Raw genomic sequence first — 14,407 nt, 5'->3', positions numbered from 1 at the left:
TCGTATATTTTTCCTCCTAGAGCTAGGGAGTGGTGTGTGAGTGCACGTGTGTGTTTCTTGACTCTGTGTGTGTGTGTGTGTGTGTGTGTGTTTTCAACAATGGGGTGTGTGTGTGTGTTTAGGTGTGTGTGAGAGTAATTAAGGGTGTATGTTGGAATTTCTTTAAGAGCTGACAACAGCATGTGCTGATAATAGGTGATAATGCTGCTTACATTTCAACTTTTTTTTTTTTTTTTTTTTGGTACCAAGTTCCAAAAATAGTATATCACTTTACATCATCATTTATTCATTCATTTATGATTTTGTTCTTTTAGGTGTAGAAATGGGAGAGGTGCGGATAATACCAGGGGAAGGGAGGAGATAGAGCATTTTCATTGTACTTGTCTTTTGATATTTTTATACAACTTTTATGTGTGTGTGTGTGTGTGTGTGTGTGTGTGTGTGTGTGTGTGGAGGGGGGGTGGGTATGTGAGTGTGAGGTTGTGACGTGATCTGCGTATGTTTATGCAAGAGAGAGAGATCGAGAGAGCCAGAGAATTAGAGAGAGGGGGTAAATAGAGAAAACAGAGAGAGAGAGAGAGAGAGAGAGAGAGAGAGAGAGAGAGAGAGAATAACCACACACACACACTCCAAATATAAAAACAAAATGAAAACGAACACACACCATGTAATTTCATATTTTTTTCATGAAAAAAAATTGAACTAACACAAAATAGTGCGAAGGTAAAAACCATGTTGAAAGCACATTGAAAAAGAAAGAAAGAAAAAAAATCACACACTAACACCATTGCTAAAAAGAGCTACTGAGGCAGTGTACTCATACCTTACAAATACAAGTTAAAGTGTTCTTAATTAAACAAAAACAAACCAACAAAAAAAAAAAAAAAGCAGAACCAATCATATGTGTAAATATAAGGGTGTTCCAGGCTTCAGTGACAGGAGAGAAAGCTTACACACACACACACACACACACATACACACACACACCAAAACGTAACACACACACACACATGCTTGTGACAGAAAGATACACAATGACATGGACACGCTCTTTTACACACAACAACAAATGCATACACACATGCTCGGGAGAGAAAAATACTTACACAGACACGCTCTCTTACACACACACACACACACACTGGAAATGTGTTGGGAATGCCTACAGAATTGTACACCTGGACTTTCACGACACAACACGTGTGATCATAATCATGACTAATTCGTCAGAGAACACATCGTTCTAACGAACCACATTTTTGTGTAGTTACATAAAGTACCAATTCAGAGCACTGTGATATATATATATATTCTTTAATCATACTTTTTTTTTCTTGCTTTCCGTCTTAACCTTTCTTTAATAACACTTTAAACTTTCCTCTCTGAAACAATCTATACATCCAACTCAACAAAGGCACAGTGTAACATTTTCTCTGTGTTGAATTTTTCATGAAGTTCACATTCTAGAACTGTCTTTGTTCACATGGATAAAAAGTTAAAATATCATGGAGAGATTTGTGGGGCTTGTTGAGAGAGAAGAAACGTAGAGAGACAGGGAGACAGCCATCAAGAAATAGACAGAAGGGGGAGAGAGAGAGAGACAGAGAGATGACAGAGAGAGAGATGAGAGAGACAGACAGTATGACAACACAAAGAGAGGGGAAAAGAGAGTGCGACAGAGACAGAGAGAGATTAAGTCAGTAACAATTATATATTTGTCAAGACACATTAATCTATAACAAATTTCATCATCTTAAAAAAGAAAAAGAAGACGACAGAAATGAAACCATATTTACACACAAGAATACTTTCTCTTCTTAAAACGATACTAGCACTATAATAATTATATGCACACACACACAAAAAAAAAATGTTCTATCTTATTACAACACTAACACAAATAAGCATTTCATGTGGAAGATTAGTACTTCGAGTAAAGAATTGTTTCACTTTCATGTTCAAGAGAATTTGATCTGCCAGTGTCTTTGTCTTTACTCGGAAACAAACTCCAGAAATTCGGGAAACGAAATCTTTTTTTTCTTTCTTTCAACTAAGTCTGACACTAATGAACATTCTCCAACCAACCTTCAAACTTCATTTATCAGCATAATGATTTTTACTAAAAACTTGCTACATCACAATACACACAGCACTCCCCACATCCCTACCACTGCCCCCTCCCTTCAAGCCCTCCCTCTCTTTCCACGTCCATGGTATGAGAGTGTGTATGTGTGCACCTGAAATAAATGAACGTGTACATGTCTAAACAGTATCAGTTATCAGTAGTTCAAGGAGGCGTCACTGTGTTCGGACAAATCCATATACGCTACACCACGTCTGCTAAGCAGATGCCTGACCAGCAGAGTAACCGAACGCGCTTAGTCAGGCCTTGAGAAAAAGAAAAAACAAACAAACAACAGAAACAAAACAAAAAACAAAAAAGTATATAAAAATATTTTTAAAAATGAAAAATAAAAAGATAAAAATAAAATAAAAAGACAATAATGATAATAGATAAACAAATAGGCATATAAATGTAAAACATGCACACACACATACACACGCACACATACATGCATAACAGATATGCCTAAATGCCTACATGTCTAGAACACCTTGTATTGAATGGGAAAAAATAAAAAAAGAAGTGAGAAGTATTCACACATACATACATACACACACACCAAACAAGAATACAAGATCTTTGATCAACGAAGGTCACTGATCATCAATGATTGACTGCTATAACTCAACCAATAACAAACAAAACATCACTTAGTATGAGCATTACTTCGTCAGGAAGTGATAATAATGTTCTATACTTCTACGGACATGTTCCAGATGATTCTATTTTCTATTTGTTGTTGTTTTTTTTGCATGGAGGGAAAGGATGAAAGAAAAAAAGAACAAAAAAGAAAAAAAAGAAGAAAAAAAAAGAAAGAATTCAACTCTACCCTATTAGATGGATGTCATAATGCAAGATGTTTGATACCACACACATGAAGACCATCATTAACATACAAGCACACACACACACACACACACACACACAGACACAGAAAGAGAGAGAGAGAGAGAGGCAAACGTTAACATCCTCGACTCTATTTCCTACTAAATGTTGCTGCAGTTTTCCTTGGGAAAAAAAAAAAAAAAAAAAAGACCAAGAAAAAAAAAGTCACACAACGCAGCAAAGGACTGTTTGAAAAGCAAACTGATTTTTAAAAAAAAAACATCAGAACAAGACAAGCCCTTTGATCCTGCTTGTTTTTTCATCTTGTTCCTCATTAAAATTTGCCTTCCGAACCATTCTGAGCTGTGCCAAGCAGTATTCTCCCTTTACTGAGGCATGGCCAAACATTTGGCATGACCTCAAACTTTAATTGTCAGTATGATCTTTAACTCTCTCCATACGAACGGCGAAAGAGACGACGTTAACAGCGTTTCACCCCAATTACCATCATCAAAATACTGCAAGCGGAAGGCTCTTATACAGAAGACGTGAATGTTGACAAAGAATACCACAATTCTGACGACGGAAGCTAAAGGCTGGGTCATTCAGACACCCACTGGACATCCGAGGTGTCTGTGTAGAGGAGAAGAGAGGACTGGCCGTACTGAGTGAGTTAACACAAGGATAAAACAAGCGGACACAAAAGGTATGTTAACGATGCTCAGAACTCTTTTCAATTTCTGATTTTAAAAGGACGTGTCAGAGTGTGTGAACTGATCCCGTAGGCTACACCAAACCTGCTTTAAGAGAGAGAGAGAGAGAGAGAGAGAGAGAGAGAGAAAAAAAAATGAAGCAGATACCTGGCCCATACATTACAACATATCTGCTTTAAAAGAAAGAGAGAGAGAGAGAGAGAGAGAGAGAGAGAGAAGGAAAATGAAGCAGATGCCTGTCCCATACGTTACAACATATCTGCTTTAAAAGAGAGAGAGAGAGAGAGAGAGAGAGAGAGAGAGAGAGAGAGAGAGAGAGAAGAAAAAATGGAGCAGATGCCTGGCCCATACATTACAACATATCTGCTTAAAAAGAAAGTGAGAGAGAGAAAAAAAAAGAAAAAAAAAAGGAGCACATGCCTGGCCTTATTATTTTTTTTTTAATCTGTCACACTGGTCAGGGTGTTGAGAACCTGTCCTGTTTGTATGAAACATTAACAACAAAAAAATAGGAAAAACAACAACCCCCCCACCTCCCCCAAACAGAAAAGAAAAGAAAAAAAAGAAGAAAGTAAATAAACAAAATAAACTAATAAGTAAACACATCAAAATCTAATAACAAGGTTCTCACAGATGTGACCAAACAAAATACCACTTTTTTTTTTCCAGACCTGTTCCCGACCAGACTGAACATTTCCCATACCAAACACAAAAGCCAAACATGCTACACCTCTGACAAGTCGGGCAGATATCCTGTTGCTGATGTTCAACATTCGTAACTTTTGTGTGTGCGTGTGCACTAAACTCTATGTTGAACTTTTTTTTTCAATAAAAATTCCACTTTTCCAGACCCTGAAAGGCAAAACTTACCCCCCCCCCCGTTCCCTCCTCCCCCCACCTTCCCCCGCAAGACTTTTCTTTTCCACCCCTGGAAATTGTTCTCTTGTCTTTCCAGACCTTTTCTAGATTTTTGTGACTCTGTGTGACCACTGTAATGAAAATGAAGGATGCCTACACGACAAATGATTGAAATAAATTCAGAAATACTCTGCACATCACTGTGATACGAAGTTAGTCTTCCACTGGGGTGGAGTGTTGAGCACCGACAAATATTGCAACATGACATAATTATTATGCTTATATCTGCAGTGGATTTTTTGTTTGATCGTGTTGGACTGTTGAACATGGTTTGAGTCTCTCTCTCTCTCTTTCGTTCTATGTGTAATACAGAGAGAGAATTTTAGAAGAGATTTTTTCCTGCAGCTGTGTTTCAACAAAATGCAGTATATTGAGGTTTTGTAAGTTGTCATCTTTGAAAACATTAACAATAAATGTAAAGCCAAGCTGAATTACCTATTAGTTATTATAAAAATGATACCCACCAGATTTGATGGATATGTGGTAATATGGTGTAGGAGTTTTCACATTCTTGTATGCTTGGGACTTTGTTTTGTGGTCTTGGAAAATGTACTGTAGGGTTTTGGAAAAAAAGAGTGCAATTTTGTTAGCTAAGACTTGTGGGAACCCCAACACGAATATTTAATTTTCACACTCTCCACTCCTTGGTTTTTCTCCAGTCTTTGTTTTTTCACATGTGCGCATGTTTGCAAGCAAAACTTCTTCAATATGGTGGGTATGGTGAAAGGTATGAAAATGCCATGACTTTTCCCAAACCTTGTGTAAAAAAAAAACACACCTTATTTCTATGCCTTTTCCAGCACTGGAAATAGAATATTTTTCCAAGTCTTTGCTGAGTTCTTTGACTCCATTGGGGACCCTGTTTAAAAATATTCATTACTATGTCTAGGGCTTGGCACAGGAAGGTAGAGAGACCCAATCCTATTTCCACCATTTTAATACCTCCCCTATCACATTCGGGTACCCATTCACAAATGGGTGGAGTGAGAAACATCACATTAAAGAGCTTTTCACATGGACACAACACCTTGCCGAAATGAATCATTGAACCCGGATCACTGGTGAACGCTGGATCACAAGTCCAACACTTAAGTAATTCTGCCTCATGAGAGAAAGATGTAAATCTTGCTACCTTGGGTGTGACCACTGCATGATTATTTTCTGGAAGCATTCTTCTTCTTCTTCGGCTTTAGAAGGCAAACTGCATTGCTGATAACCCGATGCATACAGTGATGCTGGGAAGTGTGATAACTTATGAAGGAGGGAGGGGATAGGGGGATGACTTGGGTGGTTAGTGGTGTGGAGAGGGGGGAGGGAGGGAGGGGGGAGAACAGGGGGATAAAGGTGAAAGGAATCTTTTGACTAGTTGACCTTGATGTAAGCACAAAAAAAAAAAAAGTGTCTACAACTAATGGACATCAAATCCACTGTGCAAGTCAGTCTGTTGGTCTTTGAAAAAGAAAAGAAGAAGAAAAAAAAAGGTGCAAATGTTCAAACCTTAAAATTTTCTTTTTAAGCTTTTAAAATCTTGTGACCTTCAATTGTGGTGGAAAATGATTGATACTTTATAGATTGGCAAAATCAATATATACTACACTCATAATAAAGAAACCCTGTAACTGACACCAAAATCATTTTGTAAGAAATCTGTGCAAATATAATCCCATATGTTACAGTTCCCTTCTTTAGCTACCCTAGCCAAACACACCTCACATAGCTCCTGTTGTCATAACTGTCTACTCTTCAGGAAACTGAAACACTAAGACACATTATCTAAAAAAAAAAATGACAAGTAATAAAATGAATAATAAGAAAAAGCACACACGTACATAATTATAATCAGATCTGCTGTAGAACTGTTAAAAAAAAAAAAAAAAAAAAAAAAAAAAAATCCTTGCATGACCAGTAGCCACAAATGTGTCCACAGTCCTGTTCAGTATGTTTTGCCGACTAGTTTTCTAGTTTTGACAAAGAGACAGGGCAACCATGACCAACCACACCACTTTCTCTGACACATCCTCCAGCACACACACACACATGCACAAGCTTTTAGTTTGTGACTGAAAGCATCACTACTTATAAACACCACAACTATGCCAGTGTGAAAAATTAATATTTGTGCAGTGCTGGAAAGTAGCCCAAACTGTCCGGAAATTTGTGCATTAGTCTGAGCAGGACTTCAATTGAAATCTTTTAAAAAAAAAAGAAAAAAAAAAGACACCTACAAGGCAGAAAGAAGAAAACCTATTAAGAAGAAAGGAAGGTTCACCCAAATTATATGTTGAAAGGTAATGACATCACACTTCCTGACAAATAATAATAATAATTAAAAAAAAGAAAAAAAAAAATAAAATAAAAGAAATCAGGACATTGTAAATAAGATGAACAATTTCTGTCACTGACACTTCTGAACGAAAAATATAAATACATAAATAAAAAGAAAAAATGGATGGGTGTGGACAAGAGACCAAAAGCTGTACATGTATGGAGCTTTATTTCATCAGTACACACACACACACACACACACAAACCCAAAAAAACCCTCCACCTTTCTGCAACACAATAATAAAACAAACCTGTAAAAGTAAAGCAGGCGTGTTTTTCTTGTGTGTGTGCCTTACTATATCTGGAAGGGCAAGAAATAACTTGACAGGCAAGATTTAGCAATTTGGACTCATTTGGGTTTTTTACACTCTCTTGCTCGCCCTCTCTCGGTCTCTCTCTCTCTCACACACAGACACACACACACAGACTCTCAATAATACCTCCACCACCTTCATCACCAGCACACAATTTGGTTTGATAACATTTTAATTAGTTTTAAGCCTGGGACAGCTCAAACATAAGTACAAAAAGCAAGTAAAAAGAAAAGAAAAAAAAATCAAACATTGTAACAGAACACGCACACACACGCATGCACGCACGCATGCACACACAACAAAAAACAAAAACATAATCCAACTATCTGTGAGAAATCAGTGAGAAACGAGAAACAAACAAAGAGTAAAGCACATAACCCAGATAGGTGACAATGCATGGTGACTTTATACCGCACACACAATAAAAACAAACAAAATAAAACAAACAAACAAAAAAACCCTGGGAGTACTGTGAACAGTAGGTGAGAAAAAAAGAAAAAAAAAAGAAAAGAAAAAAAGCTACAAAACTGAACTGTGTGGAGGGAAAAGACAGTAAAGAAAATATCAATTTATGGCAGTGTCCGACACACCTTCTCAAGGAGATGGGTGGGGATGGATAGGTGGGGGTTGGGGGGTGGTGGGTGGTGGGTGGTGGGAGATGGCAGCTGAAATGAATGACGAGATGTGTATGATGGCATCTGATATAAAACATATATGCTACTAATGAATGAAAAAGCGATTCGGCTGCAGACACAAAGAAAACAACAACCTAAAAGCATTCCCCCCATACTTCTATTTCAATGTGTGCAGTCAAGATGTGATATGTGTGGGAAAAAAAAGCAAAAAAAAAGCACATGCCCATATAATACAACTTTGTCACACAACTTTACAACATTTTGTCTTCCACCGTGCTAGCCAGCCACTTTGTCTGGTATGAATGCTGGTTAGGTCTGAGCAGCAACAAGATCTGATGAATAAAAAAACCCACCCTAACAAATAAAGAAAAAAAATCCACACACACATTCACAAAACACCCACATTTCACAATGACTGTAGTGATAGTAGTAGTAGTAACAAGGTTTTCTGAATCTGTTTGATAATAATGTACATGTATTTGGTAACAATATAATATCTGCTTTTAATGACCCAGTCCAACATTTTGTTAGCTTTTTACATCGTTTAATTAATTGCTCCTTTTTTTCCTTGCGCCATCCAAGTAGCAAAGCTAACATTCTTTCACATTCTCTCTTTTTTTTCTTCTTCTGAAAATACTAGGATGATAAAATTGAGGCACATTTGCTATTTTTCAGATGGAATGCTGAAATATTGAAAAAGAAAACAGAAGAAATATTTTCATATATTCAAAATATTCAAAAGTAAATGACATGATAATATTTAACCATAGTAATGAAGTTTGCCAATACATCCTCACAAAAAAAAAAAAAAAAAAAAAAAAAAAAAAAAAAAAAGAAGAAAAATTCACACAGAATTGAAATATTTCTTAATGCAACCAGCCTTGTATAAGTAAAATCACTAGTGTTTTCACTTTTCAAATACAAGATTTTTTTAATTTCAATTTTTTATTGTAAACTGAGCGCTAATTTCCAATCAATAAATGACATAAAACCTGCAAAGCAGGCTTAGCAATTGGTTTATCAAACTCACTATCAGTAATCTATTTTGCTGCCCATGCTATTTATTGTGCTTTAAACTAAAAAAATAAATACAACCACCAAAAAACACCCCTGTATATGATTTATCTCTTCTTCCTGACATCAAACCACATATTTCTTTCTTTCTTTTTTTGATTTGTTTTTCCCAACCAAAAACCGTAAAAAAACAACCAAAAAACAACAACAAAAAAAACAACAACAAACAAAAAAAACAAAACCAACCCCCCCCCCCCCCCACACACACACACACAAACAAATCATATTCTATCTTTTTTTTTTTTCTTCTTTCCTTTTCTAGACTCAAAACTGTAATATAGTGAAAACAATTTTCCTCTTCTTCCTAACAACAAACCATGTTCTTTCTTTCTATTTTTTCTTCTTTTTTTCTTTATCCCAACCCTGTCCTGTCTTCCAAGGTAGCCAGTGAATATTTTATCATCAATCCTTCTGCACAGTGCACTCCTTATCCCTGCCGACCGACACAAGCAAATTCACACCCAGGCCATGGTTCAGTTTCAACTGTTCACTTGCAAAGACTCAAAAAGAAACTACAGTGAACTACCTAGTTGTTCACACACATTTCACCCTAAAGTTGCTTTTACTGGGTACTTTACCCTTTGCTGGGGTTCATTCCCTTAGTTTCACCGGACAACACTGGCAAAGCTGAGAGTGAAAACGGAACGGCTATCAAAACTAGACACTGTGTCAACAGGTAACTCAGGAAGTAATGTCATGCTCTTGGTTGGTTTGTTTTTCAATGACACATTGATATCTCATGCAAGTGTCCCAATCTTTCTAAATCAAAAACTGCACTGCTTTGAAAGGCAACATTATCACATACAGCAAACTAAATCATTATCAATTCACAATAATTTTCTTCTTCTTTTTTTTTCTTCCCAAAGTGGTGGGTGTGTGTTTATAAGGTTTTTGATCATATGTGCAGTTTTTACCCAAAATGGCGGCAGGGTGTTTACAAGGTTGTAAAAGCTGTCAACATGGAATACAGGCTCCACAAAAAGTTAAGGACCACTTCATAAAAGCAGGTACATTATCATAAAAAAAAAATCAAAAAAAAAAAAATCAAGAGATTATTTCAAGTACACAAGGTGCAATTGGTCCATCACTGTTCTCTCATTGAATACATAAATGGCTGTTTCAGGGACTCGAGCACAATGAACACCTTGAAAATGCACTTTGAAAAACACATTTTTCAGCCAAAAATTTATTTATTAGGTGCTTTCTCAACGAAAAGTATTCGGTGCTTCATCAACAAATGGTGCTGTCATTCACTGTTAAAAAAAGAAAAAAGAAAAAAAAGTGCACATGCTAGAAAACACATCTGGTTAACAGTGGTGTTTATCACACATGCCACATACACTGTGGTTTTCCAAAAATTCAGCATCAGCAAATTTTCACCACACTCCCAGAAAGAAAACTGTGCAAGTTCCTTAATGGTCTAACTTTCTGTGAACCCTGTATGTGAATCAAAATTCAGGGTTCCCACAGATATGACCCAACAAAATTCCTTACTTTCTCCAGACTTATTTCAAATGAAGCACAAACGAGAGAAGACATGCTAACACAGAAGCACAATACACTATTATAGACACAACCACTGCTACATAGAGATCCATATATAAGATAAAAGACTGTTTCTTTTTGAAGGGAAGCAAACAGGCTAAGAGTAAAAGACAGTGACAGAGAGACAGACAGACAGACAGATACTGAGATGGAGAGGGGAAGAAGAGTGATACAGAGAATACAGACTAAACACAAAACAGAAACAGACATTCAAACTCTAGGCAGGAAAACTGAGAATCAACTTCCAGTTAAGCTTTTGGTTTTCTTTTCATTTTAAAAATCTTGTCCCTACCCCCGAATACTGGCAAAAGCTATCAAGTACTTTCCTGACAAACCAATGCGTGCAAACATAAAGCTAAATCTAACCTTGAGAGTTATACTTTCATGACATCACACAAAACATGAAACATCAGTGAATGGTGTCCAAGAATCCAAGAAATTGGAACATAAAATGCTGCACGGTTGTGTGTTGTAAAAATGTCGACTGATCACAACACTGAAAGCGTGCCAACTTTGAGAACACATCCAGTGTATAACCACAGAAGGCCCAAAACTTCACAATTAAAGCAACTATATACCCAAGGGAAAAAATGAAACAAAGAAAATGAATGTAAAAGAACAAAGAATGCACTCTATTTGACAGATCCAACAAAACTATTTTTTTGTTTTATGTCTCCAGGAAATCAGTCAGCAAAGATGAACAAAGTACAGAATCTATTATGCTGGAAAGTTACTTTTTATTACTTTTTTGTTATCTTTTCTAATCATATTTTAAACTGAAGCTTTCCTTTGTTGCACTATTACACAATACAGACTTTCATTCATTTTAATCATTACTGTACCTGTGTGATGGGCAAAATTCAACTGAAGTATTTCCTGCTTCTGCTTGATAACATAATCACTATCTTTTTTCCTTTAAATTTTTTATTATTTTATGAAAAATGCAAGTTTTTTGTTAACCTTCAATGGCATTCACTCCAAGTACACAAAACCCAATATGTGTATTGTTTAAATTCAGTGTCAGTTTTCTGTTCATTCAAAAACAACAACAATAACAATGAACTGCAATGTCATGGAAGTACTGAGAAATTAATATTGTTCATAAAAAAACAACAAAAAAACAACAACAACCCCACAACAACAAAAACAAAAACCCAAGTAACTGAACTTCTGGCTGTTCAGTTTCTGTCTGGGTCCTTCAAAAGGGAGACAACCAAAATATGTTCTGAGTATATCAGTATATGCCAATCCAAAACCTAAGAACATCCTTTTTGTGGTCTTTGTTCTGGTCTGTAGTTGTGTGGGTTTTTATTTTTATTTCATTTTTATGAATGACAGCATCCTTAGCAATACCAGGCCTGTATATGGTATACAGAAACATTTTTTGTGTGATGGAAGTTATAGTGGTAGGAAGTATTATATGGTTCTGCATATCATAAAGTCCATATTCAATTTATAAATTTGCTGATATTCTTTTTTTGTAGTTCAGAAATGAAGGTACAGAAACTCACTTAAAATAGTGAAACAGGTTTCAATACTGATAATAAGAATATTTTCTACAGTAGTTTGTTTATGTTATAGTTTAAACAACTCCTTGGGTGGGAGTGACTGATTTCTGTAATACTGAAAAGTTTTGAGGCTGGGTCCAGGGGCGACTATGTGTCTTAATGGTAATGATACCAAAATAAAGTATTAAAAAAACAACAACAAAAAAAACACAACCCAACCCAAAATGCCAATACCACAATCCAGATAATACCATTTTAATACCACCCATTTAATACATCAGTAGTTACTAACCTCTGACATCACACAATTGTGCTTCTAACTTTCAAATTTGTCACATCAGAAACTATAGAGAATTTCTTTTACCCTAAATTTTCATTTTTCGGTCCTTAACGCCACATCTGTTGCAGTCCAGCACAAAGGTCTCAAGAATAACTTTCATAGTTCCACTTTTATGTATGTTTTGACCCTAATATATATGTGCAGTCCCAAACTGTTCTTGAGAATGATGCACATGTGGTAATGAATGTTTGTGTCACCATGCATGGCGTTGGGTTACGCTGCTGGTCATGCATCTGCTTGGCAGATGTGGTGTAGCGTATATGGATTTGTCCGAACGCAGTGACGCCTCCTTGAGCTACTGAAACTGAAACTGCATGACTTTCTGAACAAACATGGTTTATGGGTGTCTGTAAATAATGTGCATATCTTTCTTCTTTACAAATACGCTGAAAAGGGAATTATTGGCCTTGGAAGTGTACGCATTTAGCAGAACTGCCATCCTCAACCCAGGAGAAGCTGCTAGAGTTTGGACCATGGACCTTCAAAATGGATGTGGGATGCACTGACCACTAGGCCATCTCACCAGTCATAAGACTTGCACCCATACACACACTCGAAGTCTGAAAGAGGGGAGAGGGAGAATGGGGGTGGGGTGGGGGGGGGGGGGGGGACAACAAAGGTCTGTGACCCATTGTGATTAAAATCTCCCGCTTCTTTAGAAGCTTTCCATGAATACACAGCTGTTATTATGGCATGACAAATTATTTTTCACCCCTTCACTGCTACTGGCGACTATGCTTGTCAGTGGTGGGTGGTCACCTCAATGAAATAAGACAAAGCTGAGAGGTCAGGATGTCAGTCACCATTCTTTATTTGGATTCCTTCCTCTTGGAAAAGCACAAAAACAACACCACCAGTGAAAAGTAGACAAGAAGTAGTGACTGCAATTAAACATGTATTCTTCACATTGATCTCATCTCATCAAGGTACATGTGTCAAGGGGTTAATATGACTCTTTCAATTCATTCACTCTGTAATAACTGAACCAAGCAATGGTGAAATTTCTGCATCAGCATCAAACTCTGATTTAAAGCATCTTGAATAAATTTTGAATGTGACACTTTTCTTTCCTATGACTAAAATCATATAAATTTTTAAGAGAAAGACTTAAAAGGCACTGATTACTGAACGACAATATAAAAGTTATTTTCAACTTTCTCTTCCTCATCTTCAACTGATGGTATAACAATTAAGCTTGTATGATGCACAATGTGCAGTTTTGTCTTGCTTTACAGGATAACAATACACCAACCAAGGACAGTTAAAATTGCTGAGTACTAAATATATGTTTATGAATTGATTATTTAAATATACATGTACATAGCATTTCTTTTTTTCAGCTCAACTATTTCCCCCACATTAAAAGAATTTTTTTAATCACCTGTTTGGCATATTTATGTCAATTCAATATTTTTGCTACTACTACTATCATATGCAGTAAACCCTACAAACTGAATTTTTGTCATTTTATGACTCCCCTTAAACATTTTACCTGCACTAGGGATGTTTTTTTGTTTGTTTCAATAATCTTATAAATTCTTTTGTGGTATTTCTGTTATTAACAAAAACATTATGTAACACATTAAAGTGAAGTCAAAATTGCTGGTAGTGCGAGTCAGAAACTAGAAAGGCAGCAGGAAAAACAGAACAGTACAAAAGTCACAACTTTATTCAAAAGAAACCTGAAATCATTTTCTCAACACATTCTACAAGTTTGATATAAAGGTAACTGTAATACTAATATTTTGGTACCTTGACATTTATAAAGTAATCCAATAAAACATTTAAAGCATAAACAAACAGAATACATTTATATCTTAGTTCTATCCAGTAACATTTGTTGCACTGCACTGTGTGTAAGCAAGTGTACACACCCAGTAACACACACACACACAGATTAAGACACACACACACACACATCAGATAAAATTCAGAGCTTATAAAAAAAACCACACACAAACAAAAACCAACGACACAGAAACAGCAGAAGAAGAAACAACCCCAACCTACTGTCCCTTCCTTCCCTTCTGTGACATTTTATCATCCTTAAACTTCGCAATCGCACACCATTATTTTTTCAGTCCC

Source organism: Babylonia areolata, chromosome 15, assembly GCF_041734735.1.
Source record: "Babylonia areolata isolate BAREFJ2019XMU chromosome 15, ASM4173473v1, whole genome shotgun sequence".
Lineage (NCBI taxonomy): Eukaryota > Metazoa > Mollusca > Gastropoda > Neogastropoda > Buccinidae > Babylonia > Babylonia areolata.
This window is presented reverse-complemented; position numbering follows the sequence as displayed.